Below are 18398 nucleotides of genomic sequence, written 5' to 3'. Positions count from 1 at the left end.
AGCCTGGGACACTGACAGCAGCACTTATTGTTCACTCTGTATGTTTTGGGTATGTAAGAGTCATGATAGCAGATCGAACAAGAGAAGTTTAGCACCCATCTATGTGATTTTATTTTTTTGATTGCTTTTTATTGCCATTTTCCTTAGTTGTATACATTCACAAATCTAGGACAGCACATATATCAAGGCACAACAATATGAGCAGAAGAATGACGGGGCATATTATCAAGGTCTTGCTATAGACTTATCGCTGCTTTTAGCGTCCGTTTTCGGGTGAAAAGCGGCGATAATTCTATCGCACTATCATCAAGCAAGCGCTAAACAGCTTTAGCGCTTGCTTGATAATGTTAGCGACCGTTTTCCATTACGCCTTGCATGTCATCGTTAATGACATGCAAGGTAGGCATTCCTGATTTAAAGTCCATGAAAACGGTCGCTAACACAACATCGCCCTATTACCAATGCGGCCCGAATCCAGCGACGCGATAAGAAAAGTGCGCTAAGCGCGTTTATCGCATTTCCCTAACGCCTAAATGAAATATGACTTAGCCATACATTACATGGGAGGTGGATAGTCAGGTTCCGACCACGCTTGCCTATCAGCAAGCTTTTTTTATCGCACTGGGTTTATCGCAGGATTTCTACCGCTAAAACCCGCTATCGCTGGCTTTCACATCGCATCTTAGGCCGCTAATGATGCGATGTGAACCAGCGGTAGACGGCGATAAAAAAAATGCGCTAAACGCGCTTAGCGATATCTATCACATTTTGTTGATAATATCCCCCGACATGTCCAAAAGAACAGATGTATAGGAGATAACAATATGTGACAGTGTCAAAACACAGGGCAGTTACCCACGCATAGGTCTCCAGTTAGGCCACATAAATAGTAAAAAGTAAAGTATCAAGCAAAAGTACAAAGTTTGCATAGGAGGGGCCTGCTGGAAGGTAAAAACTTCAAATTCACAGTAAGTTGCTATCAATATATGCATTGAACCCAAGTCAAAAAACATTTTTAGGACAAACAAGTAAACAAAAAACATATACAAACTCAATTAGCAGCTATACTCGCTCAGAAGTATAATGCAGAATAACACAGAAGTGAAAAACCCAAGTGTGACCGATGGGAGTGCACATGGTATCGGTGAATAACTATGTAGGCCCAGGCGTCACAGTCAGCAACCATCTGTGTGATGTTATGGAATTTTCACACTTGTTGCTTGTATCCTGCTCTGCGAATGTGGGGTATAGACGGGCCATGTCGCATTGTGTGACTTTGGTGCTGCCAGTCTGTGCAAAAGGAGCACCTGGTGTTTGGTTTGTGATTTGAGGTAGGTGCCACACTACCTTAGTTTTTCGTGTGGCGCAAGTGGGGAAGAGTAGAACCCTGTGGTAGGAGACAAAAGGCCCACTTATGACATTGGGGTCACCACCAGCCTGCCCCGGCGGTGGTCGAGAAAATGCAACCAAGCTGACAGCATCCTGACAGCTGAATTACGACCTTCCCTCAGGGTTGGCGGTGTGTAAGCGGCACGGTCATGGCGATGGCATGCTGCGGCTCGAGGAATGAGCCTGCAGTCAATTCTGGCCATGCTGCATTGCCACCAGTCATTCAGGCACGCTGTTTTCTAGCACCATGTCATGCAAGGAAATCATTGCGTGCACTGACATAACATCATTGGGGTACCCCGCATATGCCCAGCCACGTCACAAACGGGCAATATTCGCCCTAGATCCATGTTTTTATGGCTTATTACCTACCTTTCCATTGGCATTTTTATGGCAGCGTCCCCACCATGAAAAGGTTGGCAGAAAGGCTATCATAATTCCAAAGGTGGTGCTGTTGCCCACACCAAAACTTTGATCACTGTTGTCCCCACCACCGCAGCCACTGGAGCTTGGCGGGGGCAACAGTCAGGAGGTGGCCTTGAGGCGGTCTTTGCGCCCATCTTCTAATCAAACAGTCAGACCACCAAGTTTGCAGGCAGTGGGACCACATGAAAGCAACGGCCGTTTCAGGACCAGCAGAGTCATAATCAGGCCCTAAACCTTTTGGGTGTTTGGTAAATTGTAGTCAGGCCACTGGAATTATGCGGTAAAAAGGCCAAATTATGCAGCAAGGTTAAGTAAGTTATGTGGCAGAAAAAGGCAAATTATGAAGCGTAGTGCAGCACTTTTTGTGATAGTTTTGTTTCATTAGTAATGTTTAGACATAGTACCACTGTCTGAGAACAGATTTCACCTTATTAGTGTCAACTTCGCACTCAAATACACCAAAAAGCAAACTGAAAGATGAGCAGTCAACCTTTGCGAAAGGCCTTTCAGGACGAGGAACACAAGTCACAATGTTTTAGTAACTTTTGTGAAAATTTGCAAATTATGCAGTAGATGATGTATTATGTAGCAGATTCATAAGTATGCAAAAAAAACCACAGTAGCTGCAGAATATCATAATTCCTGTACATAATTCCTATGACACAGACTGTGGTACACTTGGGCATGATAATTGATATAATGATGATGGAAATGTGGGGAAGAATAGTGCACTATTGCAAGTTTTGTATAATGTGTGGTGAAGGTGGGAAACAGGAGTACCCTGTCACAAGAGAAGCATGGGAAAGTGTAGTACTCTGTGGTGCTGTGGTTGAAAGCCACACGTTCCATTTGACATAACTGTGCACAAATAGTAGTACATTTTGGCAGGTGCATGGTACTGGAGTCAGAGCACATCAGTGTGACAGATCTTTGCATCCTAGTATGTTTTTGTTTCGCCTATAATAGACCACAAATCGAATTGGAGCAGAATAATTGCGAGGGCTTATAGGTTGGTTGGGGATGTACTGAACTAGCTAACTCAAGTGGTTTACCTGTGGACAAGGTCATTCAGATGATATTCTGGTCGAATCATTCAACTCACACTTGACAATGAGTGTGGATCCATTTGCAGCAATTAGAAGGTGGAAAGCATTTACATTGTTAGAAACTTGTTTGCAGAAACACCATTCCAGAGCTGTTGGTTGTGAAGTATGTTAAGATAGGAAAGGTAGTGTGAGAGCATAAACATTTCTTATAGATTTAAGCATTACTAATGGTAAAGATGCCTTGAGCTTCAGACATAAAACTGCATTTAAAAAATGACATGCAGACATTTCGTGCTTGCAAATGAAAACCTGAGGCCTTAGTCAGATGCTTTCCACTTAATGAATCATCTAAAACATGCATAATTAATTATTAGTTGACTTTAATGTGTTTAGCTTAGATCTGACCTCACTATGGACTGTAGATTTAATCTGCAAAAGTGTTTTAAACCTGCAGTAGTAGCATAGACTTCCACAAAAATAACACAACATTTTAAAGTAAAGAGAGAGCTGAAAACAGCTTGTGATCTAGTTTGCTTTGAAGGCTTCAGCTCTGGCCTTCAGCTAACAAAGAAATGTCTCCCTCTCTGTGAAAAAAGAGGAGCTTCATATAATTTACAGCCTGTAACTTGTTTTATTGTATTTAGTTGCTGTTGAACAAAGCCTTATTTATTTCATAGAGTAGAGTAAACTGGAAAGCATACACACTTTTGGTATTATCCTAAAATGTGTATTTAATGTTTCCTGCCTAATAATAAGTTCTATTTGGAAAATAGAAATGTTTCTTTAACAAAACGTTGGGAGCTGGAGGTATTTAGAATAAGATTTAAATGTGTCATGAGAAGGATTTTGCTTGCTCACCTGATGGATGATGACTTGTGCAGACAGCCAAGGAGTGTCGATGACTTTCTGGAGAAATGCTGTAATTTAATTGGATATAGAACGAAGATCATGCCACATGTTTTGAAACATTTTGCAGAACTAAAAACGTGTTCCTAGCTGAGGATTGTTGTAGGATTTTTGCAGACTCTTTCAGACTTTTTTTTTGTTTTTTTAGAGATCTGCAGAGAAAGGAGGTGGTGTGGGTAGAACCTGGTGAAAAGCAGACAGGTTCAGGCAAAGTTAAACAAGGGGAGGCAGAATCAACGGGGACGAGGGCAAATTGGATGCAGGTTATTTGTTAAAAACCTTAAGCTTTATGCTCTGATTAATTGGCTTTACCATGGCTTATTTGCTCTATGCTTTGTTTCTGTTTATGGGAGATTTTGCATTTATTAATTATTGATTTAGCAATTTTAGCTTCATGCTAAACTCCCTCTTGCTTTTATTCTTGAACTCTCATGAGTTCTGACTAACATTATTTGCGCCTCACTTTCTTAGAATAGGAATTCTTTCCTTAATGGAACTTGCTGTATTTGCAAATTATGATATGCTCTGTACTGACTTTCTTTATCTATTTTCAATTCTGTAACCTGGTTGATATTTGACCGATGAATGAAGAGTCAGAGAATCTTACATTTTGATTGGAAAATTAATCCCTTTAAAACCAGTCACAATTCTTATTACTGACTAAAATATTTATATGCATTTGAATATTTGCACATATTTATGAAGGAGCTCTTTTGGTCATAATACGGTGGCAAAGATTCATCACCGTAAGAATAGTTAAAAGCAGAAACAAGGGTAATGGTAATTAAAGGTGGTAATGGTGCCACATTTCAAAACTTTTCATGGAGCGATTACTGTGAGATTTCTGCACTAACAGTAGGAAGAGAAAGGAGAAAAGCAAGAAACATCCTGTACATGAGATAAGTCTTTGTATAGTGTAAAACATTCAATGTACCATGTGGATGACATTGGGTGGTCAGAAAGACTGATCTCAAGTTTGGTCCTAAATTTCTTGATGAGAAGGTGTCAAAATATGTTGTGTATGTGGATGGTGGCAAATGGTCAAAAATACATTTGTAGCGCTTAGTGAACCTGTTGGGCTCCTAATTAATGAAAGCATTGAATTGAGCTCCACTATGACTTGAAGCAGAATGTTTCTGAAGGTGTGTTAGAAATTAAGGCTCTAGTTGGCAGAGGTTTGCCCCCTGTCCAAGTAGGGAGCACAATCCTACTCAGGGTAAGTCAAATACACACTAAAAGATTACCTGTGCTCACTCTCTGGTAGCTTGGCACAGAGAATCAGGCTAATATAAAGAGGCAATGTGTAAAGTAATTGTGCACAATACACACAGTAGCACAATGAAAACACCACAAAAAGACTCCACACCAGTTAAAATAATTAGATTATTGTATCCTGAACAAAACAAGATAAAAACAACAAAATCCAATAAGTAGAAGTCAAGATATGATTTTTTAAAGAATGTTTCAAAATAGTGCTTAGAAGCAAATAGTGATTAAGGGGTTAAAATGGTATTACGGGACTGGGGCAACTCAAAAGTTCAGGCTGCCCGCGATGGAGTGCAGGCTGGCTACAGGATACACACAGGGCCCGCTGAGCAAAGTACCTTAATCCTTGTTGCAGCATAAAATGAGGCGTGCCATGTTTCAATGCTCTCTACGGAGTTGAGAGGTAGCCCTGGATTTCTCCATGCAGTAGTGGTGCTGCATCAGTTCCGGGGATAAGGCATCGATTCCGGAGTGCGTCAGTTCTGAATGCAATGCTTTGGGTTAATCCAAGCTGGTGGGGTGATGCGTCGATCTTCTCCACGCAGTGGCTGTGATGCATTGGTTCTGTAGTGGTGATTCTGGAGGCTATGCGGCGGTTCTGAGTGCGATGTACCAGTTCCAGACCCTACAGAAGCGGTCATGCGTCAATCCGGAGCTCGCAGCAGGTGACGCCTCAGTTCTGATTGTTGCAACGGCATTGATGAGCAGTTTCTTGCAGATGCAGAACTTCAAACTCACTTCCAAGTGCCATGGACTGGATTGGCACCACTTGGTAGAGCAAGGTTTACAGCAAGTAAAGTCCAGGTGTTGGGTTGAAGATGAAAGTGAAGTCTTTGATATCCCTGAGACTTCGGCAACAGGAGGCAACATAACAAGCCCTTGGAGAAACGCAGGTTCTAGGATATAGAGAGCAGGTCCAATGCTTATCACTCCCAGGCAATAAGCAGCAGGCAGCAGATCAACACAGCAAAGCAGTTCAGCAAAGTGGCAGTCCCTCCTGCATTACAGCAGTGTTATCAGCAGGCAGTAGGCCAACCCAGCAAAGTAGTTTAGCAGAGTGGCATTCCCTCCTACAGCACTGCAGCATTTCTTCCTGGCCGAATGTCCTTGGTGGGGTCAGAGGCCCAGTATGTATACCCAGTTTGGCCTTTGAAGTAGGGAGTCTTCAAAGAGATGCTTTGAAGTGCACACAACCCTGCCTTTTCTGCCCTGGCTCCAGACTCACTACAGGGGAGTATGCAACCCTTTGTGTGGGGTCAGGACTCAGCCTTTTCAGGTGTAAAGTGTGAGCTCCTCCCTCCCATCGTGCTTCAGGATGACCCATCAATATGGAAATAACTACTCAGTCACACCTTCCCTTCCTTTGTGTGTGGCTGTTTGGAGGAAATGCAGAAAGCCAGCTGTCACCCACTCCAGATGTGTATTTCAGAGACACCAAAAGGCACCAAATGGTTTAAGTAAGAATATGTCAACTTTCTAGAAGTGGCATTTTCAGAGCTGCAATTTTAAAAGTGACTTTACTATAAGTTGCGTTTTTCAATTGTGAGTCCTGAGACACCAAATTTGGTTTACCTATTTTTTCCTAATGGGAAAATACACTTATAGAACATAATAAGGCAGTCCAAATGATGTTATTCTATGGAAGAGGATTGGCATTGCAGTAGTAGAAACACAAATTTAAGAGTATTTCACTACCAGGATGTGTAAAACTTAAAAGTACATGTCCTACATTTTAAATATATTGCACCCAGCCCATGGGCTGTCCAGGGCCTACCTTAGGGGTGATCTATATCCAATAAAAGTGAAGGTTGTGGTTGATAAGTAGGTTATATCTTGCCAGGCGGAAATGGCAATTTTAAAACTGCACACACAGGGTCTGCAGTGGCAGGCATGTGACATGTTTAAGGTGCAACTTACGTGTGTGGCACAATCAGAGCTGCAGGCCCATTAGTAGCATTTGATTTCTGACCCTGGGCATATGTAGTGGTCTTTACTAGGAACTTATAAGTAAAGCATATATGTCAATTGTGGCTAAACCAACATTATCATGTTTTAGACACAAAGCACATGCACTTTAGCACTGGTTAGCAGTGAAAAAGTGCACTGATTCCTACATCCAGCAAAAATTAAGTCAGCAAAAACAGTCAAAAACAGGAAGTCAGAAAGCAAAACATTAGGGGAAACCACTCCAAGGATGCCAGGTCTAACAAGGTGGGACACAGATTCTTGATATTAGAGTTGTCAACAAACAAGTGTGCAGGGATACTTGCAAAACAAGATGTGCTATGTGGATCACAAATTATTATTATTTGAGGTTTACTTCTTCTGTTTGTTTGACTTCTTATGAAGTTTGTTTCTGCTTAGGACTCAATTGCAGCCTCCATATTTAAGAATTGACAGCCCACATACAAAGAAGGAAACGTTTTAAGTTTGTCTAAGCATAGTATTTTGTATTGATAGGTCCCCCTTCAGAACAAAGCATATGCTTAGACTTATGCAGACACCTCTTCACTACAGTGCAAAGTTGTCCACGTGGCACTAGGCAGCATGAAAGTGCACTTTTACGCAATGCAGCAATGTTCATTGATTCACTGCATTGTGTGACATCTTTGTAAATCCGTCCCAACATCTTCTCCATCCAGTTTTTAACTTGCCCACTAAACTTTAACTGGGTTGGGAGTGGATTGAATACAGTCTGTTTTTGGGTTCTCCCAGTGTTTCCAGTTCTATTAGTATCAGGCCCTGGCACACATACAGACAGTATTTACATATAAGTAGTTTATAACTTATAACAAGGTAAACAAGTACGACAAATATAGGTGGATTTAATTTTGCCAGCAAGTGACACACTGGGGCAGATTTATGAGCCCCTTGCGCCACTTTTGCGTCACTTTTAACATGGGAAAAGTGACGCAAAAGTGGCGCAAGGGGCTCATAAATCTGCCCCACTGTGTGTAGCAGCGACGTTATAGCATCCGACCTCGGCGCCTCAGTATGGCCGTTGTGGTTGACCCACATCGGCTATACTGAGGCGCCGAGGTCGGATGCTATAACGTCGCTGCTACACACATCTTGTCACTGGCTGGCAAAATATGCCATTTTACTAGGACTCAAGATACAACACATACTTGTGTGTGTCGGAACCGATAAGGACTCAGAACCGGTGACTCTTCTAAAAAATTTCCCAGGCATATTAAGGCCGGGACAGAATTGTAACTGGCCAGAAGGCTCAACACATCTTCCTGAACATATAAAGCCCTGAGGAAGTTGCGGGTCATATTCCTGATCGACAAAACACGTGTTGGCTGGAGCGACAACAAGAAAACATTAAATCCACCTATATTTGTCATACTTGTTTACCTTGTTATAAGTTATTAACTACTTATATGTAAATACTGTCTGTATGTGTGCCAGGGTCTGATATTAAATTCATGAAGATCCTTTGTGGGGTGTTGGGTGATTACCCTCTCCCTATGCACCATATACTAAATAGTAATAAGTAGTAAATATACCGGTAAGAGTGTGCGCCACTACCACACAGGGCACTATCATCCCAGAACAGTTTTTTTTCAGTTCTATAATCAAGAGGGATTTCATGCTAAAGATGAGCTTGCTACAATAAAACATATATAATCACAGTTCTCACCATTTTATTTTGCAAACACTTGAAAAACATAACCTCCTGTAAATGTTTGTAGGTAGCTGAAAAGTTTAAACACCGAAAACCACTGATTTTCAGAAGCTGGGAAAGCACTGTAAAACAACCACTGGAATTCACAAAAAAAGAAACACTGAAAACAGTGGACCCTAAATATAGTGGAGTGTGAGAAGGTGGCCTGGTATATGCTGTCCACTAATTAAAGTGGGCACCCTGTACCAGTCCACATGACCCTTATGATGGATGAGGTCAAAGATAACCTTTAGAAAGCTATCCTAGTGGTAGCTGTGGAGAGCAGCCTTCAGGCTTGATCTTGAAGGAAAGTAAAGCAGCTTGTTTTACCAGAATATCACCTCCTGAATGACTTAATGAAAGAGAACCACACAGTAGTTATATAAAAATATGTATTTATTAATATAACACTCTCTACTATCCGCTACACGAGGATAGAACACAAAGCACAGAATACAAATTCAATAGAACAGTTGTAAGTAGCACAATACACAGTGGGCTCCAGGGGGAGACCAAACCATATACTAAAATAGTGGTATAACAGTCATGACCGAGATCAAGACAAGGTCTAGAGCATGTAGAATCGCTGGGACCCCAAGGAACCACCCAAGGTGAGTAGACAGGGACCCCACGGAGGCTGGGTGCAGTGTGGGAACACGACCGCCGGCTCTGTACAATTCTATGGGGAAGCTGCGGTTACACTTTTAAAGTTTAAAGGACCCTTCTAGGAGGACTTCAAGCGAACCCTTTGGAACTTAAGAGTTTGAAGAGCCATCTCACCCGTGGATACCGTAGTACCCGAGTTACCTATCCCAGAGGAGCCATGTGCATAGGTCTGAAGTGACGTCGGAAACTCTTGTCGTTTTCAACGGAAGGCTGTGAAGAAGTACTGCTGCCGAGAAGGTGAACAGTGTCCGGTGTAATCCAAGCCTGGATTCTGGAAGGAAGAAACCTGAAAGCAGAGGGAACAGAGTCTGTGTCGCTTCAGAGTGACCAGGGGCTAAGCAGACGAATGCCCACCGATGCCGGGTGCTTCAGGTGCGAAAAAGGGATGCTTGACTCTGCAGCCACGAGAACCAGGAGACGTTGAGGACAACCAGGAGCCGGATACGAGTTGTCCCACGAAGGATGTTGAGTGCTGAGGGGTCAGTGTCTGGCAGGAGCACCAACAAGCCTTGGCAACAGCAACCCACGGAGGGAGGTCAAGCAGGTTACGGTGTTGACCAGCAAGGTCCAGGAAATTCACCAAGCAATGAGGAGTCAGGGCATGTCTGGAGCAACCAGGGAATCCCAAGAACAATCAAGATGACCCTCAGGAGGACCCACTGGCCGAATGACCAGGAGTCCCGAGGGGACCTCGAACAAGATTGCAAAGTACCAGCCTAAGGAGCACTCAGTGCGAGGAGGCCAGACTTCTTTGGTACAAATACTGCACAGGGTCAGGACTACGAGGAGTCCAATGCACAATCTCAGGAACCGCCAACAAGCATATGCACTTGCAAATGGATGCAGTGCACTGGGGTTCGGGTTACGAAGCCCCCACGAGGGATACTGGCCTCAAACTCAGTGAGAGGGCAGCTCGACCTTGGGGACCTTCAGAAACCCACCTCCTGTGTTGCTGAAATCTTCGGGGTCCGCAGGAGCTCAGGAGCAGCAGACTGCTCAGTTGTGCTTTAGGTGCCTGCAAAAATCCAATTTTTCGTCAGGGAGCTCTCTTTAACCATCTCTAACCAGGCACATTTTCCTAGTCATTAGTTACCATTGTGTCTCCCTTCTATCTAAAAAGCATTGTCACAGAAAAATATTCCAACCCTTCTGCTTTTTCAATTACTGCCATGTCTAAAAAAAATCTGTCAACAATCCCTATCTAGTTAGAACCTTTTCCTTTCTGTTTTTTAAGGATGTTGCAGTCCTCTTATTCCTTACATCTTCCCTGAATACCTCACTTCTTATGGGTTCGCTTTGTTTTTTGTTTACCAAATGTCTGAAATTTGTCTGGTATCCGGTCTATACAACAGTTGCTGCACCTTTGGCCTACTCTGCCAACTCTTCAGCAAGTATGTAAACCTTTTTGATAAACTTAACATGCCTTTTTTTCTGCTTCCTTGTAGGAAAGTAGTATCTGCTTCTTATGATTACCCTCACTTTTTTTGCTTGATCTCTCACTGTTTTGACTGCTTTGACTGGGATCCTGCTAATCAGGACCCCAGTCTATCTGCTTTCTCCCTTAAATTGACATGTACTCTGGTACACTCCAGATTGGACACTGGGGTACCCATATAAGTCCCTAGTATATGGTATAAATGTACCCAAGGCATAGGTACCCCAGAGTCCAACACTCTCCCATGGGTACATAAGGGCTTACCTGACTGTAGGACCTTGGATTTGAGGTGGACAAGATTCCGCAACAAGAAACCACTGACTTTCAACCGTCTGGACACTCTGGACTTCGCTGGACTTCGACTGGGCCTGACTTCATCTCCCTCTCCATCCAAAAGCATCGTCTGTGCCCTTGCACCATGCAGGCTCTGTGCAGGACCCGTGGAGCACTAAGGACAACTGAAGAATCTCACTTGGGGTGAAGGAGTCACTCCCCTGCATTCGCAGGTACCGCAACTCAACTGACAGGTCTACTGATCCTGAGCTCCTGCGGACTCTGAAGGCTCCAGCAACACAGTAGGTGGATTCTGAAGTTCATTTAGATTGAGCTGCCCTCCCACCAAGTTTGAGGCAAGTATCCCTCGTGGGACCGCAATACCCGAACCCCTGTGCACCAAATACTTTTGCAAGTGGATATGCTTGTTGGCAATTCCAGAGCTTGTGCATTGGACTATATGTAGTCCTAGCCCTGAGTAATATTTCCACCAAAGAACTCTGGCCTCCTCACACCGAGTGCTCTGTGGGCTGGTACTTTATGATCTTGCTTGAGGTCCCCTCTCGACTCCTGGTCAATCGACCTGTGGGCTCTCTTGAGTGTCACCTTGATTTCTGTTGGGCTTTCCTGGTTGCTCCAGATGTGCCCTGACTCCCCATTGCTTGGTGAGTCCCCTGGACCTTGCTGGTCCACACGGTAACCTGCTTGACCTTCCTGCATGGGTTGCTGTTGCCAAGGCTTGTTGTTGCTCCAGCCGGACGTCGACCCCTCAGCACTCGACATCCTTTGTGGGACAGCTCGCATCCGGCTCTTGGTCATCCTCAACATTTCTTTGACCTCATGGCTGAAGAGTCAAGCATCCCTTCTTCGGTCCTAAACCACCCGACATCGGTGGGCATTTGTCTACCAAGCCCCTGGTCACCCTGAAGGGACCCAGACTCTGTCCTCTCTGCTTTCAGGTTCCTTCGATCGCAAATCCACCCTTTATTCCTACGGATAGTTTCTTCCTTACAGCCAGCAGCTCTTCTTTGTAGCCCTCCATTGAAAACAACGGCGGTTTCTGACACCACTCCAAACCTATGCACTCGGCTCCTAGGTAACTCGGATACTCCACTATCCATGGGTGGGGTGGCTGTCCAACCTCCTAAGCTCCAAAGGGTTTTCTTGAAGTCCACTGAGAAGGGTCCTTAAACTTTAAAATTGTAACTTCGACGTCCCCATAGAATTGTACGGAGCCTGCGTACGTGTTAGCACACTGCAATGGTCCTCCGTGGGGTCCCTTCCTACTCACCTTAGGTGGTTCCTTGGGGTCCCAGCGATTCTACATGCTCTAGACACTGTCTCTACTCCAGTCGTGGTTCTTATACCACTATTTTAGTATATGGTTTGGTCTCCCCTGGAGCCCACTGTGTATTGTGATACTTACAACTGTTTCTTTGCTAAAGTAGTGTGTGCTTTGTGGTGTATCCTCGTGCAGAGGATACTAGAAAGTGTTATATAAATAAATACATATTGTTATAACAATATCTCCTTTCATTTAGTTAATACTAAAGGTGATATTCTGGTAAAACAAGCTGCTTTACATTCTTTAAGATTAAACCTGAAGGCTGCTCTCCACAGCTACCACTAGGATAGCTTTCTAAAGGTTATTTTTGACCTCATACATCATAAGGGTCGTTTGGACTGGTGCAAGGTGCCCACTTTAATTAGTGGACAACATATACCAGGCCAACTTATCACAGACAGAACATTGGACATTCACCCCAGTACAGATATCTGGGCCTAAATCAGCAGCCAGACTTAATCTTGCACTCATTGTTTCATAGCAAAATGATATGTGTGAGGGTGACAACAGGTGTATTAGAGCAGTCACAAACTATTTTATGTTTGTATATTTTCCAAGATTTGGAATATGTATTGCAAAACCAATACTCATAATATTAACAAACACTCACACTAATTATAAAGATTACAGTGGAGAGCAATAGACTTTATTGAAGGAGTACCATGAATAAGAGTGTAGATGCAAGAAAATACAGTATTACACAGATTACCCTCCTCAACTGAGGGAACCATACCAAGTGTAAGACACATGGTGCGAATACTAAACATATCTTGTGGTCTCATATGCGGAAAAACTGCCTCAAACTGATTCTTTTTTTGTGCTATACAGAATGGAATCCAATCACGTTTGGCTGGGATCGAACCCATAATAGCATTAATGGTAACCAGACTAATTGCAGGCACAGCTCACTGCGCTGGTCCAGCCTGAGGAACCCTTTCTGAGGCAGTATTTAATTTACATATTATTAACTGCATCAGATGTCGATATAACCTAACTAAATAGTTTGAAAGAGCAAACGTTTCTGATTGCGTTAAATTATTTGAATGCGGAAATGGCTTACAGCCTGCTAAGACCAGTCAGGTCACCCTTCATTACTAATAGAGCCTAGTCTTACATTCTGATGGGTATGTGGGAGGGTGCTTTGAACCAATTGTGATGTTCCTGGAATGTTAGCGGGATTTCTACATTTATAAGGTCTACATGCAGCTGGAACTGCAACCACAGTATGTGTGTGTGAAATGTCTGTGAATTTGCATCAACTGCAGAACAAGTAACCTAGGAATAAAACATTTCTCATTATAGGCTTCGTGTGGCTCAACCACAAAGATAAAATCTCCATCACCATCGTAGAGCCCATATCTATTTAAATGAGCAGTTACTGTTGGTCTGCAATTAACAGCAATATTCTCTGGTTATGCCACCATTTTAGTGAATGGAAACACTATAGGAAACAATCCTTTTAAAAGATCAAGCTTGATCAACCTACAGAAATAAATAGGTGCTTCCAATTAGGCCTGAGGAGGATAAACCCTTCTTATTACAAACATATTTGTATAAATGCAATAAAAGACACTTGAGCACACTCAAGAAACTACTCAGAAGACCCACTAAATAGGAGTCAACCCTAAAACGTTGGTGGCACCAGATGACACAGTTTCCTATGAATTTAGAATGTGGATTGGATCAACAAAACTTCATAATACAGGGACTGGGTCTCCTTATATCATTAGTAATTGCTGGTACAGCTAGCTCACAGTACCACATCTAAACTTCTAAACCTCCAGAGTAATAGATGCTGCTGGCAACCAGGAAAATGACAACGCTTATTCACAAAGAATTAGTGGAAACAGATCTAACCCTTTTGTGTATCACTTTTACATGCCCAGGTTCTCAAGAAAAGAGCCAATAAGACATGTTCAATTGTTTATTGAAAAGACCTAATCAGTCTAACTAAACCAGGAACTGAATGTATTAGACAGATAAGACACATCAGTGTTATAAGCATTATTTGAATGGTGAAAAATACAAATAGTTTGACCATGGTGATAATTCCTAATATTACTCCTATCTATCACTAATACCCCAATTCAAGCAACAGCATGGTGGGAGTACCCTTCTGCCAGACCCAGTTGGAATTATCTAACCCCATACTTTGGTGAAATGTCTCGAAGATCCTGCATCAGTGCATTAACAAATGCACTTCATCCTAGTGTGCAAGCCTACACACCTCTGCCAGAGCAGCAATCTTTCTTCTTAGAATGTGTTGTCAGAGCCTGTAGAACTGTATCTCATTCACAGCCTATGTACACCGGCTGTAGCTCTCCTGGGTGCTTGTCTGAGAATATGCATGCTCACTGAAACTTCTGCAATAGGGCCCCTTATCTTCCCTTCACTTACTTAGATATTTTGTTAGCCATTCAAATGCAACTCTGTCATCTCTGTTCATTAATTTTGTATACCACTGATCTCTGACTTTGAAAGTAAGTGTGCACTCCAAGACAGGATTGTGCAATGAATGCCTTTTTTCTATGTAACCCAACTAGATACTGTGTGGCATATTTACTATTATTTCATGCAACACAGTACAGGTGTGGTACAATCACAAAAAGTCATCCACACGTTGCATCAGAAACTATGTATGATTTATACTTGAAATCTTCCTCTTCATTTTATGAGACGCAGTGATAGCGGCTGGAGGCACGTCCAGGCCTTGTAACTGTCTAATTTGGAGTACTTGGTTGAATATTACAACTGGTACACCATGCACAATTGGTTGGATGTGTGTGATCTATGTTTATCCTTGATTAAACATTTCACAATTTGAATTCTTGAGTGAAACCCTCAGGTTAATTAAAGATAATGGTGTAGCAATTAATATATTCAGAAGACTTCATGAGAGCCTGTAAATGTCTTTCAGGGTCAAAACATCAACAATAAGATCCATTGGTCTATGGTTTATGATGGTGTTTAATGAAAGACCTTAAATTGATTGTCACAGGATCCATTCAGACAGATGTAAAGACCAGGGATTGTAATACGGAGCTGTTGAGTTTACATGTATATGTTCACTTGGTGCACCATCACACACTGCACCATCTGCACTATTGTCAACAAAAAACAGGCTCATGTTCTGTACCTACATGATGATACAATGTGAATATGAATACAAACAACGAATGGTTTATTTAGAAGGCCCATAGTTTGTATTAACTACAGCTATTGAATAGTTGGGTTAATTTAGGTTAACGCTGATACATATACAATGCTCTCTGGTTCTGGAGAAAGAGTTCCACAAGACCATTGTTCTATAAATATAAGCTGAAAGACCCGTACAGCAGTAGGTAGTGCTGCCAACATTCTTCATTAAACTAAAATAACAAAACAGCTCTTAAAATATAATGTCATACACACTTCTGGTTCCCTCTATTTTCAAGGATTCCAATTGCTTCTTATATCTGTAAACTTTACAGTGGAGAACTTTAACAAGTAAATAGGTCAACTGAGCTCTTCACAGTCCACGTGTAGGATTATCATACATTACTACTGTACATTTTACCCTATTAAGACATTTGAAGCTATCCTACTACTATTCTGTAGGCCTACCTACAGGATTTCTCAATACAAAGTATATTTGATGACACAGAGAGTACTGTGACTTGAGCAATGCAGAATCAATGACAATTAATGGGTTAAACTTTGAACATTCCCTAAGAGGAAATTCTGGCGGGCACTCATAATTTTCCTTGTAATACCTCTTTCACACCCACAGTTTGCACAAGTGGTATAGCTGCTTTCAGCCATATTGAGAATTATCAATTTCTCTTAATGAGGCTGTATGTGTCCTGGGGGGGCATGGCTAGCCAGCCAAGATGGCGGATGCACTCTAACGAGGCTCCGTCTCTCGGCCTGTAAATTTGATATTTCTCCTGTGCAACGCTATACCTGCTGACATTCATCTCAAACCGTCAGCTTCGTGGTGCTCTGGTGGATGTACACAGCGAGTTTGGGGACATCAGATTCAGAGCTGAGGGAGTACTGCCCATCTCCGCACGCGGCCGCTGAGTAGCCGCGTTGGGTCCGAGCAACGCTGAGAGGCGTGCGGCCGCTGATCCCGCGGATGAACCAGGCTGGAAATGCTATGGGAGAAGTGCCTGTTCGATAATGTAATGATGCTAGGTGCTCTGTCTGCTAGCTGCTGTTCCCCAATAACTTGCAGGAGGCTCTGTGAGGTAAGTAGATGCCTTTATTATCAGTTAGATCACTTCTCCGAGAGAGCGCCGGGCAACACGCTCCGATCGCCGCCTCTCGCAACACGCTACTGCTTGCGCATGCGCAGTAGCGTCCAATATGGCCGCTACGCGCTTCGCCGTCCTTACGTAGTGCGCACGTCAACTAGACCGCGACACTACATATCTCCCCCTTTTCATACCACCCCACACAATTTCCCCGACCATGTGGTCAGTCCATTTCATAGTCTCTAAACCTGGATGGTCTCACCACTGCTCTCCCCACCCGGGTGTGTCTTACCGGTGTGGAATGTCCTTCTTGGCCTCCCTCTGCGACCGGGCCTCCGTCGGTTCCTTTCGGAGTGCCCTGGCCCTCTCTCTCTTCTTTCTCACCATCTTCCCGGGCCGTTTCCCCCAGGGACCATCCGCCTGGTGTGTCTCTCTCTCTACCCAGCTCTTCGCTCATGTTCTCTCCGCGCTCTCTTTCGGACGTACCTGCGTCCCTTGTCGGCCCTTCCGTCGGGGTTTCCCCCTCCGCGTCCTCTCGGGGCCATTGTATGATTTTGTTGCACTTGGCCATGCGATCGTGAGACCACACGTTTCCGTCACTGAGCAACGCTGCCCGGTCGTACACCTCTTCTACTCTTAGGGGTGGGGAGTACTTGCTTTCTCCCTTCCGCTTCAGGACTGCCAGCTTCACTCTGACCCACTCCCCTTTTTCCAACGCCGTCTCCTTCACCCTCTTGTTGCGGTTGTAGTGTTCCGTATAAATGCGTTGTGCCTTCTCCAGGTTGTGTTGCACCACTGCCGGAGACCATTTGCTGGTGATGGTCTTCTCCTGCCACGCAACATTGTCTCTGGTGAAGGGTTGTCTTCCTCGTAAGATCTGGAAGGGACTGTACCCCGTACCGGTGGGGGTGATACGGTACGCCCATATCGTGCTTTGCACTTCTTTCTCCCAGTCTTTGCCCCTCGTGATGGCCGCCTGTATGGAGCCCATAAGCACCCTGTTGAACATTTCTACTTGTCCATTGCTGGCCGGGTGATATATCAAGGTGTGTCTAAGTAGTATGCCGTTCCTGTTTGCAAACGTGACCCACTTGTCCGAGGTGAACTGGGGGCCATTGTCGCTGATTATGATCCTGGGTATGCCTTCCCTGAGGAACACCGCCTTGAGGAAGCGCAGTATCTCGTCCGTGTCCATGATCTCGTTGATGTGCACTTCTGGCCATTTCGAGTACTTGTCTACTAACGCACAGAGGTATTTGGGGATCCCCTGATCGTCTAGAATAGGCCCTAATATGTCCACTGCGACCTCTTCCCATGGGTTACTGGGGTTCGTGAACTTCCCTAAGGGTGGTCTCATTGGCTTCAGTATCTTGTCCGCACCTTGGCACTGCACGCAGTCTCTCACGTGCCTATCTACATGCATGTCCATTCCTGGCCACCAGTACGTTTGTTTAGTCCTGGCCTTTGTCTTCACGATTCCCAGGTGACCTTCATGTAGTATGGATAGCAGGGCCGGTACTATGTTCTCCGGTGGTACCACTCTGTTGCCTCTGTAGACGAACACCCCGTCGTTCCCCACCGATAATTCTTCTCTGACCTCGTAGAACTGCCGGACTTTGGGTCTTTGTCTTCTCCGTTCTGGCCACCCTCGTACAATGTACAACTTTATGTCGTCCATATCGTCATCCGCCTCATACGCGTTTTTCCACTCCTGCCTGCTGATGGCTTTTTCCGGGTCGTC

This window comes from Triturus cristatus, chromosome 8 (genome assembly GCF_964204655.1).
Source record: "Triturus cristatus chromosome 8, aTriCri1.1, whole genome shotgun sequence".
Classification (NCBI taxonomy): Eukaryota; Metazoa; Chordata; class Amphibia; order Caudata; family Salamandridae; genus Triturus; species Triturus cristatus.
Note: the sequence above shows the minus strand (reverse complement) of the source record.